Source organism: Monodelphis domestica, chromosome 6 (genome assembly GCF_027887165.1).
Source record: "Monodelphis domestica isolate mMonDom1 chromosome 6, mMonDom1.pri, whole genome shotgun sequence".
Lineage (NCBI taxonomy): Eukaryota > Metazoa > Chordata > Mammalia > Didelphimorphia > Didelphidae > Monodelphis > Monodelphis domestica.
In genome coordinates, this window is record NC_077232.1 from 212,102,616 (window position 1) to 212,117,528 (window position 14,913).

The 14,913-nt window shown below is 36.3% G+C and overlaps 1 pseudogene; it reads right to left on the minus strand.

The window, feature by feature from the left end:
* Positions 1-12,787: 12,787 nt before the first annotated feature.
* Positions 12,788-14,913, minus strand: part of LOC100617708 (DNA replication licensing factor MCM4-like) — a 196,769-nt pseudogene continuing 194,643 nt past the window's right edge.

Below are 14,913 nucleotides of genomic sequence, written 5' to 3' on the forward strand. Positions count from 1 at the left end.
CTTGGGCATTGTGTTTTAAAATAATTTTTAATTACTTTGCAAGAATTGTTTACAAAGATTCTTCTAACTTGTCTTAAACTATTCTCTTTATTTAAGTCCCAATCTAAGTATCTGTCCCCAAACTCGATAATTCTGTCCATAAATCTGGAGGGTGTTTCGTTTTCCTTTTGCTTAATTTTTTCCAGTTCCATCCACTTATCTGTACTGTCCGCACATTCCTTCATGGCCGTGAGGATGGCCTCTCTACAACGGTATAGTTGTAGATAGTCCTCAGGATTATTATAGTCCCATTCGGGATCCTGAGATGGCCAATGTGCTGCATTACGCCCCCGGGTTTTGTTGACATGAGCAATTATTTTATTTTTTTCACGTTCACTTAAAAAAGCCTGTAGTAAGCTCTCAACGTCCTTGTAAGACGGATTATATTGAAAAAATATGTCTCCCATCTTTTTTGTTACTAGAAAAGGATCTTGTTCATATGTGGGGATATTTCGTGTAAATTCATTTATTTCTTGGGGAGTAAACGGTATCCTATGTCTTAAAGTCACCACATCCCCATTTCGTCCTATTTCAGGTACTTCTCTTAGAGGAAACAGGCCTCTAGTTGAATTTTGCACCTGTGGGTCAGTTTGACAAGGACAGGTTTCTCTAGGAGGACAAGATCTCCCTTGCATTGGAATTTGGTTTTCTGTAGGAGAAGGAACATGAGAAGCTGGGATTGCAGGGGAAGGGTTTTGGGGATTAAATTCAGACAAGATTTGCACTGCACGAGAGAAGCAGTCTGTTAACTGGGCTATAGGGAAGGTGTTTTCCATCTCTATTTCAGGGAAGGAAATTTCCTCATTCAAAGGTTCAGAAACAGGTCTGTTTCTGGTAGAGTGGGTGTTTGCCCATTGATCCTGTAAGAAACATTTTAGATCTTCTAATTGGGCTTGCATTTTTTCCTCAATTTTTCCTATTTTATCTTCCATATCTCCCATTTTATCCTCAATATTTCCTATTTTATTCTCAATATTTCCTATTTTATCCTCAAGTTTTTCTATTTTATTCTCAATATTTCCTATTTTATCCTCAATTTTTTCTATTGTATCCTCAATTTTTTCTATTGTATCCTCAATTTTTTCTATTTTATCCTCAATATTTTCTATTTTATCCTCAATATTTTCTATTTTATCCTCATTTTTTTCTATTTTATCCTCAACATTTTCTATTTTATCCTCAATATTTTCTATTTTATCCTCATTTTGTTTTATTTTATCCTCATTTTGTTTTATTTTATCCTCATTTTGTTTTATTTTATCCTCATTTTGTTTTATTTTATCCTCAATATTTTTTATTTTTTCATCTCTAAATATAGTATTGAGGAGTACAAAAATGACAGTACCTATTAATATAAAAATTTGGAGGTATCCTTCATTCCTCAATGCCCCTACTTCTTCAGCTGCCATATAATTGTCAAAGAATGTAGTACTCATTTTTATATGTATATTTTGTAATTTCACAAAACACGTGGGGAGCAGGGCAAAGCAACAAACTTTCCACAGGGTTTTTTTTTTTTAATCCAGGAAGTTGTTCCTTAAGGGAAAGGATATTTAGAAACAGTTCTTCCAGCCAGGACTTTAGAGTCCTGTTGCTGAGATTTAAAAACAGCTGTTTTCTGTCTATCAGAGTCACACAGCTGGGAAGTATCTGAGGTCCGATTTGAACCCAGGACCTTCTGCCTCTAGGGATGGCTCTCAATCCGCTGAGCTACCCAGCTGTCCCTTAAGATTAAAGGGAAGAAAAAGAAAAAACTGCTGATTCCAATTTAACTTAAGGAGAAAAGAGAAAAAGTTTTTTATACTCACGTGTTCTAGCAGCTGTGTCTTTAAGCCAAGTTTTTTGTTAAAAAAAAAAGGACTAAGTGGTGAAACAGTATAGTAAAAAGGCAAGGAAAAAGTTTTATTGAGAGGATTCTTTAGACTCCCGTGTGGTCAGCCACAATGTTACAAGGGAATCACTTTAAAAGACTGATATATATTAATTTAAGGTCGCCAAGGAATCAGCTATGTAATTCCTAAATGAAAAACTCAAGTCAGCCGTCAGCCTTTTTTGGAGTTTAATTACAATAGGAGCAAGAAAGGAATTAGAGATATATATAGAGAGAGAAAGGGGAGAGAAGGGAATAGGGCTTAAATACCCCTTCTGTTTAGGCTGGGCCAAAAGGCCCAAGCCCTTAGATAGCTGGGGCAAAGAAAGGAGATCAGTCCCTATTACTCACGTGTCCAAAATGGAGAAACAGTCTCAGAGGCCCCCACCTTCAGCTTCCTTCAGAGCAAGCTTCCTCAGAGCCCAGGAACCACCGACCAAAAAACTCCACCCTCCCTCCAGTCTCCAGACCCTCCTATCTTTAAGGACACCATCCAAGTTGCCTCCCCTCAGTCCTCACATCTACCAATCACTCTTCATCAATTTCCCTGTCAATGGAGGCTCTCGCTTAACCCAGGACCGCCCAGAGGTTTCTGGCTTTTGCACATGTCTGTTGAAGGTCATATTTTTCAAATGATTAAATCTATACTCCTTTGCTATAGCCCTTTCTAAATCCTGTTAACTTGAGTATGGTAGAGATTGGAATAATTAAATTTTGATCTAGGCTGCAGCCCTTACTCAATCCTATTAGGACTGAATAGGGTGGAGTATCTCCATTGTATCAATTCTAAAATCAATCAAGACTCAAAGAAATTCCTGTTCTATGCTCAAGCATAGGTCAAAGTCCTTTCCATTGTTCAGCAAAAGGGTTTCTGTCCTAAAGTAATCTTAAGAAGGGAAGAGAAGGAACCTCCCATGCCAATGGAGTTCCCATTCCAATAGATTATCAGTAAGAAATTTTCCAAGTATGAAATATCCCAATGGTGAAATTTTCAACAATTATAAGTCTAAGGAAATTTGAGGTTTACACACTGCTGGGTTTGTACCCCAAAGAGATAATAAGGAAAAATACATGTACAAGAATATTCATAGCTGCGCTCTTTGTGGTGGCCAAAAATTGGAAAATGAGGAGATGCCCTTCAATTGGGGAATGGCTGAACAAATTGTGGCATATGTTGGTGATGGAATACTATTGTGCTCAAAGGAAGAATAAAGTGGAGGAATTCCATGTGAACTGGAATGACCTCCAGGGAGTGATGCAGAGTGAGAGGAGCAGGACCAGGAAAACACTGTACACAGAGACTGAAACACTGTGGTACAATCGAATGTAATGGACTTCTCTACTAGTAGCAATGCAATGATCCAGAACTATTCAGAGGGACATACAAGAAAGAACGCTATCCATATCCAGAGGAAGAACTGTGGGAAAAGAAATACAGAAGAAAAACAAGCACTTGATCACATGGGTCGATGGAGATATGATTGGGGGTGTAGACTCTAAAAGATCACCCTAGAGCAAATATTAATAATATCAAAATAGGTCTTCATCAGTGACAGATGTTAAATCCAGTGGAATCCTGTGTCAGATACAGGAGGAGAGGGAAAGAACATGTATCTTGTAACCATGGAAAAATATTCTAAATCATCTAATTAAATAAAATTAAAAAAATAAAAAATAAATAAAAATTTAAAAATAATTATCAAAAATTGTTTCTACATGTAACTAAAAAAAATTGGTGGAAAATTTAAAAAATACACAGCTATAATTCTTATATTGCTCCCAAACCCCACCAATTGGTATTTCCCAATGATTCATTCATCTAGGTGGTATGATGGATAGAATTTCAGAATCAGGAATACCTGAGTTCAAATCCCATATTAGATAGAGTTATATTTTCCTGAAAAAGTCACTAATTCTTTCTCAACCTCAGGTTCCTTGTCTATAAAATAGGGATAGGAATAGCACCTATTTCACAGGGTTCTTATGAAAATGAAATGAAATAACATTCATTCAATAAATGCTTAAGCAATATACTTTACAAACCTTAAAATGCAAGTTATCATTGTTATTCACTTTTACCTGCATATCAAGGCTGGCTAATTACTCTTGTACTTTGAAGCATTTGAATGAAAAAATCATGAGACTTCATATTCTTTTCTATAGTAAACTGACTTTAATGTACCAATTAAATCAAGAATTATGGACAAGTCTAAAGAGCAGAAAACTTTGGATTAAATGTTTGTCAACTTGGGCAGAGACAAAGAGAGAATAGGGAGTATCCTCCCTGTTCTTTATTAGATCTCCTGAAGAGAAAAATTTCTCAAAGCATTAGACTTTTCTAGCTACATCCCTCTTTCTGGTCCTGACAGGTAGAAGCGGGCTTTAATAGCTAGCCAACTCTATGTTATTCCTCTGTCTCTGACCTATCATAATCTCTTTACTCACATTCTAAAGAAAGACTAAAAAAAAAATGAACCATTCTCTGCATTGTCACTGAATGTTCATTTAAAAATTTGTACCTGGGGACAGTAAGGTGGCTCAGTGCACAGAGAGCCAGGCCTGGAGATGTGAGGTTCTGTGTTCAAATGGAAACTCAGATACTTCCTATTTCACCCTGGGCAAGTCACTTAACCCCAATTGCTTATTCCTTACTGCTCTTCTGCCTTGGAACCAATACTTAGTGTGAATTCTAAGATAGAAGGTAAGAGTTTAAAAAAAGAAATTTTATCAATGGCTCCTTGCTTTCTTTTCTATCCTGAAAAGAAAATTAATGTTGTTTTTATGAGAATCATTAACCCTTCTTCTAGTCATAGGTCAGACCAAGAATGCTGCAACTGCCAACTAGACTTTACTACTTAATGTACAATTTTCTGTGTTTGAGTAGCTTTGTAGATTGAACAATGATCTATGAATGTATGAATGCCTTTGTCCATTTTTTTTTGCTAAAATCTACTTTCTAATTTCATTTCTTTCTCCTCCCAATCTTTATCTTTTTAAATCACATCATGTCCATTTTTTAAAGCAAATTTAAGTATTTGAAATTTCTCATTGGAAGATCTGGAGCAGAATTCTGGAGCGGTAAAGTCTACCAGAATGATATGTGAATCATAAAGAATGGATATGCCATTGAGGAGATCAAAGTTTTACTTTCTTCCATGGCATAATGAGGTCAATTAATTTGGGACCTCCATTATCCTCCTATAAGTAGCTAACAAGTAGCTGAGGTGGAATAGTCTCCATCCCTCATTTAGAGTTTTAAAAAACCTTCACTCTGCTATCCTGTTGTCTTTGAAAACCCACTTTTTCTTCCTTCCTTCCTTCCTTCCTTCCTTCCTTCCTTCCTTCCTTCCTTCCTTCCTTCCTTCCTTCCTTCCTTCCTTCCTTCCTTCCTTCCTTCCTTCCTTCCTTCCTTCCTTCCTTCCTTCCTTCCTTCCTTCCTTCCTCCCTCTCTCTCTCTCTCTCTCTCTCTCTCTCTCTCTCTCTCTCTCTCTCTCTCTCTCTCTCTCTCTTTCTCTCTCTCTCTCTCTTTCTTTCTTTCTTTCTTTTTCTATGTTTACATAATTCATTTTCTTTCTCTCCCCTCTCCCCTCCCCCCTCTCAGAGCTGGCAAGCAATTCCACTGGACTGTATAAATATTATCACTTGATACTTATTTCCATATTATTCATTTTTGCTACAGAGCAATTTTTTAAAGCCTAGTCACCAAATCACATACCTGTATATACACATGGTAAGTGATGTCATATGTTTTGTTTGTGCAATTCTACTCCCATGGTTCTTTCAATATGGACAGCATTCTTTCACATAAGTCAAGACCCATTTCTAGCAGAAGAGTCTATTGCTTGATGCTCCAGTTTATTTGTTTGCCACTGCCTGGATAGTCTTTTTGGTCAACATTTTCAGTCATTCAGGCTCTAAGCAAGGATATTTGTAAGGAATTTTAAAACAATTCAGTTTTTCAACAATCATGAACTAGACGTTTATTGTTGCTAGTCTCTGGGTACCTTGTCTAATCTTGCCCTCATGGAATTTCCAGTTAGCATGAGAATATAATATATGCTTCTTCAGTATCAGGACATGCTGGCTGCCGATTCCTAATATCCCTTTGTGTTTGAAGCTTTGCCTTGTGTTCTCTCAGTCTAAGTTTCTAATCATATAGGTCTTCTCTTGAGGACTGACCTCCCTTGACTAATTGGAACCTGACACACCTATGGTCCTCCCTACTTGTGATTATCTCCTAGGAACTGCACTATTACCTCAGAAAGAAATATGGGGCTTACTTGTCCTTTCCTATTCCATATGGCCTCCTAGCATGGACTTTTTGTTATATAGACCCTAAGTTATCAGAATACTCTTTTCTAATTATTTCCAAGTCTTGGTTTGCCATATCCCTCCTGCTGTTTGTCACAGCTTTAAAAGGAAGGTTGAATTTTCTTCTCTTGTAAGTTTTCTATAAGGTAATCATTATTGCAAACATCCCACTTATGGGTGAGTGGCAGATTATGTTCAGTTTATAAACTCCAAGTTTTATCTCCACAACCCCCCCCCCCCCCCATTGGATCTCAGTAATAAACTGATTAGGTCCCTACTCAAATTTCTAATAGCAAATAAAATGAAAGTGATTTAAAGTTGTCTAATGAATAAATTGTGTGTTTATCTATGTTCACGTACCTATTTCTTGATTCAGGTTTTGCTAAATTTTGCTTCTTTTAAAAAAAAATTACTGTGCTTTAAAAAAAAAAAAGAGGAATATAAGAAGCGGAAAGGGCCATAGACTTAGGCCTGGAATGGGGTCTTAGAGGTCATCCTTGGTTTTACATTTCAAGAAAATAAGGTACAGAAAATTTAATTGACTTACCTAGGGCCTCACAGCTAAATTTCTGAGGCAGGATTTTGGATTAGATTTTCTTGACTCCCAATCCAATACTATAAAGGAACCTAAAAAATCCAATGAAAAATATGGTTTAAAGTTAATGCTTGTACTTTATCTAATCACATAGAAAACGAACTCTAGATTTCTTAATTGTCTTACTTGAAATGCTGTTTGTCTTCTCGAGTCCCATGTGGTGACAGTTATTCACAGAGGGCTGGTCACAGGTGAAGTATGTATTTAAAACTTTGGCTGCTTATTCAGTTATTCATGCATGAATATTCCAGTGTCTAAATTGAGAATACTTGTGCTTTTCTCCTGTGGTTTCCTCTCTCAAAACCAGTAAAATAAACTCACTTCAAGAGCTACTTCTAAACTATTTTACTGAGACTGAGTATAGTAGAAAAATGTAACATTAAATGAAGTTTTCAGATTGTAATGGGGAGAAAAAAAATGTAAGAATTATGTAAAAATCATTTTTTATTTCAATAGATGGTTGATGACCATATTTCCATGAAATTGCCTGAAATCTTCTAAAATATTCTACTTTCTGAATTATACTCCCATTTTTGCTGCTATGATCTTTTCGTGTGTGTGTGTGTGTGTGTGTGTGTGTGTGTGTGTGTGTGTGTGTGTGTAGGGAAAGGAGGGAGTAGAAGAGAAGGAAAAAATGCCATTTCTAGCTCTTCTTCATCTGAAATTAGAAGGGATTGTTCCTTTCTCACTAATTTTATCCAGTTTTGAATGATTGTAAATATTCTTCTCTGGCTTGCTTTTATTTTTATTTCACCTGGAGGTCCATGGGCAAATGGAGCAATAGACTTCTGGTCAAGGAGATATGGCATCAAATACTACTTTTGATTTTTACTTGCTGTATGATGCTGGGCATATCTCTTAAAATGTCTCTGTGACTTGTAAAGCTCTCTAGAATTTACCTACATCTTTGTTGGTAGAGGATTTCCCCTTACTGAAGAAATCGTAGATTCTTCATGTATTTGAGTGTGTCTCCTCCCCGCTCCCCATAACTTCAGTGGTTCTCATTTGTGTGAAGCATTCTTCATACCTTTTGTTCTATGGGATTTTTTACTGTTTCCATTTGTTAGAAAGGCAGGGATTTGAGCCATATTGGCAAGAATGTAGGGGAAAGGATAGACAAGGGCATGAAATCTTCCATACTCTTTCCAGTGTTGCTAAGTGGCTCCCATCAAGCATATTGAAGCATCAAGGTAATTTGCATGACTCTGGTGCTAGATGCTAGGGACATGATAATAGTTGAAAGGCATTTACTTTTACTATTTTGACAATCAGTAAAGTCTGAGGGCTTCATGTTGAAAAGGATTAAATGAGGTTAAAAAAGTCTTGACAGCTATCTCCCTGAGGGTCCCCTTGGTGTGCCAGCATCGAATAGCTATGGATTTAAAATAAAGAAAGAATTAAAAATGTGCTGGTTTGTCCCAAGCATGGGAGCAATCTTACAACAGAATTTCAATACTCTCTTTGAAGAAGAAAATGCCCCACAGGCATATAGATGCATATGCCAGTGGCACCTTGTGAATGAGGTAAATGGCAGCTTTATAGAAAGAGAGCAACAGCAGTTTTGGAGAGATAATGGAACATCAGGGAGGCTCAATTGGTATCTGAGAGTTGGAGTCAGCTGGGACCCCACTAAAAGAATCTGAGTTGCCTGGGGAGCGTTTACTCTCCTACCAGGATGGTGGGAATTTGAGAAGCAAAGAATAATATGATAATTCCTGTGATAATTATTTTCTCATTCTATTTGAATTCAAAATTTAGAATATGATTTAGAGTTACTTGCCTATAGAGAATGCATTAGATAAAGACTTGAACTGTATTTGCATAATTTCTACCTCCCTCCGCACTCACTGAACCTTAGGAAGTGAGTGGCTCCAGATTTATATATGGGATCCAGGAAATACCTCCACAGAGTATTTATTCAATGAACAGAAAGCCTTCTTCTAACAAAATAACTAGGTGGCACAGTGGATACAACACTGGACTTAGAATTAGAAGTCCTGAGTTCAAATATGACTTTGGACATTTATTTCTTTTGTGCCACTGGGAACATGACTGAACTTCTCTATGCCTTAGTTTACCCATCAGTGAAATGGGGATAATAGTACCTACATAACAGTTTTATTGTAAAGTAAATTGAGATAATATGTGTAAAGAGTTCTATAAATCTTAAAGTGATTTATAAATGCAGCAAATGGTTATTATTTGAGTTCTTTTTATGGTTTATGGATGCCATTTAGAATGCATTTCTGTTACCCCTCACTCTACCTAGCTGTTGTTCAGTCATATCTGATTCTTTATGACCCCCTCTTAAATTTTATTCAAAGATGCTTGATATTAGATGTGATTTGCCATTTTCTTCTCCCTTTTACAGAGGAGGAAACTGAGGAAAAGGATTAAATGACTTAGGGTCACATAACTAGTAAATGTATGAGGCCAGATTTGAACTTAAAAAGGTGAGTCTTCCTGACTCTAGGTCTAGTACTCTATCCATTGTGCCACCTACATGCCTCACTCCATGGTCAACCAACTTCATTTTCCAATCTAATCTATTTTTCAAAAAAAATGAGAAAATTTCTCCACTTATTTTTGATCCTCACAAGTATTAAAACAACAACAACAACAAAACACCCTTTGATTTTCCAGCTCCTAATTTTCTCAGTTTAAACAATGTCCCAATAAACTCCTACCTATGTTCTCATTCAGAAAGACTACAAAAGAAGATACTTCTCCCTTAAATTTTCCTCATTTCATTCTCTCGTGCAGCTAGTCTTTGTTTCCTCTGGTACATTTTTAATGTTCTGACAAGCCCTCAACTAAAACAAATCCCAAATATCTTCCACTTTCTATAGATATTTGGCATATAAAGGGGACAAAAAAAAATCAGACCATTAAGGACTACAGAATTATAATGGTGGAGCAGTTTCTCTGAAAAGATATTTCTTTTCTGTATATACTATAAAAGATCACAAGATCAGAAAGGTATATATAGTCCTAAGGGACCCAAGGGAATAAAGGGTCCTGCCCTTTCACTTTGCATATGAGAAAAAAAGTCCAAAAAGGTCATTTATTCAATACCTCACAAGTAGCAAACCAAAAATGAACCCCAAACAAAACCCAACAACAATCATGATGAACAGAAATGGAATTTGGGAATAAAACAAGAATAAAACAGGAGGGATGGTAGAGCAGAGGCAGGGAAACCTCAAACCAAACTGACAATCTAAGTGAAATGGACAAATATTTACAAAAAACATAAATTGCCCAGATTAACAAAAGAGGAAATAGAATACTTAAGTAATTTCATTTCAGAAAAAAAAAAATGAATGAGCCATCAATGAAATCCTTGTGAAGATTAAATTGTAATCCCCTGATTGTAACAATGAAGGTATTGGGAAGATTGAATTGTAATCCCGAGCCTATTTTTAGATTTTAATCCCTAAAAGTATTTAAAGTAGATCTACCTTTTTTAACTACAAAAAGGTGGGAACTAACTACTAAAGGTGTGATATAACCAAAAAAGGCATAATCTAACCAAAAAAGGTGTGAACTAAAGAGTGGGCAGTCCTGGAGAGGATCGTCTGCTGTAATTTGTAGATGTGAAATTTAGGGGAGGTGACACAAGAGAAAAAAGATCCTTAAATAGAGGAAACATGCACACAAGATATAGATCTGAGATCCTCTGACTTGGAGTTGGACTGGAGGATCAGTCATCCCAGGCTTGGAGTGAAGGATCAGTCACTCAGAGCGGGAGGGAAGACAGACACTTGAGGAGAGATCTGGAAGACAGACACTCGGACTTGACTGTGAACTCGACCCTGGAGGAGCTCCTGCAGGAGACCTCAGACTGCTTTTCTTTTAGATGGTCACCATGGTGAGTGAAAAGTTGATTTAATTTCCTTGCCTTTCTGGAGGTGTGATCCTCCGAGAAAGGCCCATCATCTTAAGACTCTTTTCCCCTGCCTGGGCTTAGAATTTCTAACTAGTATCAGAGGAAGCCAGAGCTCTCTCCCTCTCTCCCCTTTCTCTCTTCCTTAATATCTTACACTCTATTGTAAACAAACTATCATAAATTACATTTTACTTTAGCAATTCATTTTGAGATTTAGTTATTAAATCCCTGGCAACCACCAATTAATATATTCAAGTCCAACCATAAATTTAACATCCTTAATAAAAAATCCCCAGGGTCAGATGGATTCACAAATGAATTCTATCAAACATTTAAAGAACAATTAATCCCAATACTATATAAATACTATATTTGGGAAAATGGGCAAAGAAGGAGTCCTACCAAATTCTTTTTTCAACTCAAATATGGTGCTGATTCCCAAGTCTGGAAGAACAAAAACAGGGAAAGAAAACTATAGGCCATTTTCACTAATGGATATAGATATGAAAATTTTAAATAAATACTACCTGTAGTAAGCAAAGAAAGACTGAAAAATGATTGACAGGAGCATGTGACTCAGAACCACATGAGAGCCCTGGGTCAAGATTCCAAGGAGTAAAGAGATAATAAGGAAAAGGACTGGTACAAGAATATTCATAGCTGTGCTTTGTGGTGGCAAAAAATTGGAAAATGAGGGGATGCCCTTCCTTTGGGGGATGGCTGAACAAATTGTGGTATTTGTTGGTGATGGAATACTATTGTGATAAAAGGAATAATAAAGTGGAGGAAGTCCATGGAGACTGGGACAACCTCCAGGAAGTGACGCAGAGTGAGAGGAGCAGAACCAGGAGAACATTGTACACAGAGAATCAAATGTAATGGACTTCTCTACTAGCAGCAATGCAATGACCCAGGACAATTCTGAAGGACTTATGAGAAAGAATACTATCCATATCCAGAGAAAGAACTGTGGGAGTAGAAACACAGAAGAAAAAAACCTGCTTGATTATTTCTCAGTTGGATTAGACTTGCCTTTTATGTGGGGGATCAGAAATAAAAGGTCCCATCACAGTTTCTTTTGAGATACAAAACAAATTAGTTCCCAGGTCTAAAAGGAATCTTCCCTTTATCCTACTTTTAAATAAAGAGTATAAACTGAAGCTAAACAAAGATCATACCCACAGAGATACGACTTTAAAATATACACACTTAATTCTTATGGAGTTTCTACCTCTCTTATTTTAATAATTCTCTATTTATTATAGTTACTACTTGGGAGAAGAGAATATTTTCTTTTTGAATCTTTCCTGTCAATTTCATCTTAGTCTACTTTCCAGACATGGCACCAACATGGAGAAGCACCAATTATACCCTTTTCTTGTATGACAAAAACCTCCAGTATCTCTTTTCTTCCTGTCCCCATCTCTCTCTCTCCCCTCCTCCTTCTCTCTTTTTCTCTCTCAAGAAACCATTAAACTATTATTGAAATTGTTATACCCATTTTATCACTGAGTAAACTGAATCTTAAAAGATTAAGTGAAATTTGATCTCAGGTTAAGCATTCAATGCATTATTCTACCTATTGCTAGTTTTTTTTTTTAATGGAAGATCTATGTTTTAATATGGCTTTGGACACTTCCTAACTATGTGATCCTGAATAAGTCACTTAACCTCTTAAGCCTTGGTTTCCCTAAATGCAATGTGGGTATAATAATAGCCCTATCTCCCAGTGTTCTTGTAAGGATTAAATGAGATAATGTTTTTAAGTACTTAGCATGGTGTCTGGCACATGTAAATTAAAAAAAAATATATATGTATGTATATGTATTTTTAAAAAGGAAAACTTTTAATTAAAACATTATAATGAGTATATCTCATTACAAAATTGATAATTAATATTTTTTTAAAAAGAATAAAATTAGAGCTTAGTATCCTTTTAGAAATAGAGTTATTTATGCTGATAGCAATGCTGTAAGCTGATTGGCAAATAATGAAGGAAAACCAGTAGTTAAGCAATCAAGTGAGACATGTTTGCAGAAAAGCAGAACATAAAATTGTTCATTATTGCTCCTACCTTATTTCTTCAGAGTGACTGAGCAGTCTTTCCAGTCACTGTCAGGAAGCCATCATCATCCAAAGCACGTATCGCTTCTTCAAATATAGCTTTAGTAATAGCTATGTCAGATTGTCCCTGAATATCTTCAAAGAGTTGCTGGTATTTACGAGCTAGTGTTTTGCCCTTTGATTGAATAAGTTTCTTCCAAGCCTCAGCTAATTCTTCGTTTCTTTTGTGAGCTGTGGCGCTCATTCCTGTAGTGAGAATAGCTATAGCCAGAATTCCAGTCCTTGGGTCAGATGCAGACTGTTTGAGTGCCTCACTAGGACGGCATTTTGCTTCTTCAATACCAATTGCATCAATTTTGTTTTAAAATTGTACTTTGGCATAAGTTTCTGACAAATGTTCTCAATGATTCCAGCTGTTGAGGATATGTATAAATCATTCCTCTGCCATTTTCAATCTTCCTTATGTTGATATAGGGTCTCAATTAAAGCCTAGATTGCTTCTTCACTTGTTCAAAGAGCTGTGGGCATATACAATGTAGTCCCTTAAGACTTCTATATCCATGAACTCCTATTTGTTCTTCACTCTGGTAGAAAAGGGCAACCAAATGGCAGACAAGATATCTGTCATAGGCTTCATTTTGAGGGTCCAGCATGAGGAAAGTAAAATCAGATTATAATAATAATGTATGGGAAACGATATTTTTAATGGTAGTTTTCTTTGGATTCCATTGGAACTCCATAGGATTAGCTGATGCTAAGATACAAGTTTGAGCATTCAGATGACAAATAATTCCAGTGGTGGTAATTGAGTCTATTGTTTCATTACTTCATGAAATACTGATTTTGTGCTTTTATTCATCTCATAAATTCATCAATACAGCAAATACCATTTTCACTAATGACTAGAGAATCTGTCTGTAAAACATTATAAGAAATTGTTTTATTTTTGAATCTTTTATTACATATAGTAAGAACAATTGCACTAAATCCTTTCCTAGATATATTCTGCCCACAGGCAATAAGGTTGTAAATATATTGTGGCAGCTTGGAGTTATTGTTCCCAGGAATTTCACACAGAAGGGTGTTGGTCTCCGCTTATAATTTTCCCCTTTCAGTATGATTACAATCCTTACTTGTTCTTCCAATCAGATAAAGCAAAATACCTTTTTGAAAATATATTTACATTTACAAATATTTGGAATCAAGGCTAAAGGAAGCCTTTCATAAATGTCTGGTTTCCTGGCAAGCTCCAGCATTTTCTGAAAAGTCTGAGTCATTTTCTTCATCAAGCCCATGCAGACTTTTACATCAGTCTTAAAACTGAGAATGATGTCAATGTGGGTCTTATAGACCTATTTAACATTGCTTATCCTTGAATTTACTTGAACAGAAACAGTTCTATTCATTCCTGTGACATTCAGTCTATCACCCATCTGAACCTTTTTAACTAGGTCATTGTGAGCAAAGAGAATGACAGTGTGAGGAGTCTGTCCTGCTGGCATATCCTCAGGAGACTCCTGCAGTTTGATCATCTGTTCATCAAAAAACATGGAACAATTGAGAATCAGAGACATACTGTTTTGTATTATAGTGTTTGCATATGAATGGTTCAACAATCTGGCCACAGGCAATTTCAACTCTAGAGGTAAAGTCTAAAGCCCAATGCTAGAAAAATGCTTCCAATATCCCTGGAATTAACTGATTACCATGCCACAGATTGAAATGAGTGGATCAATATCTTCTGGGTTTAGGTTTTTCATATTCTTAATCTTCAGTGCATTGAATGGTTGTACTTGCCTATGACATTCTAATTTGTGTCTACATTCTTTTCTTCTTTGGCCAAGGGGTAAATAACAAAACACTGAAACAATTGCCAAAAAGTTTCTTTGCAGAAAGCTAGGTAAATTTACATCAGTTAGCTAGGTCATAACTTTTGGCCAAGAGACTGTTCACTTGCTACTGTATCTTCTGTGACTGGCCCCTCAGAGTGAAGATCTACTTGACCCTTATGAGCAATCCAAGATCTGCCTCACTGGTGTTTCTCAAATACCACTCCTTGGAGTTCCTTCTACTAGTGACCTGGGTGTACCATATATCAGAGGGGAACTCTGTGAAAAAGAAATGGTCCTCCAAAAGGAGATGTGT